We start from the raw sequence: 1394 nt of genomic DNA on the forward strand, positions 1-1394 counted from the left end.
CAAGCCACTTCCCAACAACTGACCTTGGTGTCCGCAGGCTTGTTTCTCTTACAAGTTCTCACTCCTCACTCCGGCGGCAGTTTCTCTCCGTCCCAACTTTTTTTCCTTCTTAAAAATGTTATCACAGAGGCGTTACCACTATCACTGATTGGCTCAGCCTTGGCCAGCGGCGGGTCCGTCTTAGAGCCGGCTGGTATGGGCTCGCTCTCTCTCGAACACAGGGGAAGCTTCCAGCAGCTTCTTACAGAAGCCACCCCTGTAACCCCCCCCCGCTACCAAAACCTTGCCAAACAAAACCAATACACTGGGTCATCTGTGAATAACCTGTATTTGCTGAGTAAGCAGAGGCAGTTCTAAAAATAAGCTGCTGGAAACTTACATTCCCATGAAGAATATAAGTCAGTTAGATCATAAAATATAAAGTGATTGTGACAATAATAGTTTCTGAATTATATAGTGAATACTCAGAAGATATTTGGGTTGCTTCAGGTGGAGTTTAACGTGACAGAAAAGACTTTAATGATCACATAGTGACTATCCATCCTTTTATCCATATAGCAAATTATGCTCCAAGCCAATTTGCAAAGCAGTAATCTCAGAAATAATGTCAGAATATGCAAGTAGTTTGATGGCATGACAAGTAAAATTTCTTCATTATCATAAACCATAGAATCATAAAATATCACAAGTTGGAAGGGAACCATAAGGATCATCGAGTCATAGAATCATAGAATCATTTAGGTTGGAAAAGACCTTCAAGATCATCAAGTCCAACCATCATCCATGCCCACTAAACCATGTCCTGAAGTGCCTTGTCTATGCGCTTTTTGAATACCTCCAGGGATGGTGACTCAACCACTTCCCTGGGCAGCCTGTTCCAATGCCTGACAACCCTCTCAGTAAAAATTTTTTTCCTAATATCTAACCTAAATCTCCCTTGCCTCAACTTGAGGCCATTTCCTCTTGTCCTATCTCCAGCCACCTGACAGAAGAGACCAGCACCCACCTCACTACAACCCCCCTTCAGGTAGCTGTAGAGAGCGATAAGGTCTCCCCTCAGCCTCCTTTTCTCTAGACTAAACAGCCCCAGCTCCCTCAGCCGCTCCTCATAAGACTTGTGCTCCAGGCCCCTCACCAGCTTGGTTGCCCTTCTCTGGACACGCTCCAGCACCTCAATGTCTTTCCTGTAGTGAGGGGCCCAAAACTGAACACAGTACTCGAGGTGCGGCCTCACCAGTGCTGAGTACAGGGGAACAATCACCTCCCTGCTCCTGCTGGCCACACTGATACAAGCCAGGCTGTGATTGGCCTTCTTGGCCACCTGGACACACTCCTGGCTCATATTCAGCTGGCTGTCAACCAGCACCCCCAGGTCTTTCTCTGCCAGGCAGCTT

The sequence above is a fragment of the Accipiter gentilis genome, chromosome W, assembly GCF_929443795.1.
Source record: "Accipiter gentilis chromosome W, bAccGen1.1, whole genome shotgun sequence".
Taxonomy (NCBI): Eukaryota; Metazoa; Chordata; class Aves; order Accipitriformes; family Accipitridae; genus Astur; species Astur gentilis.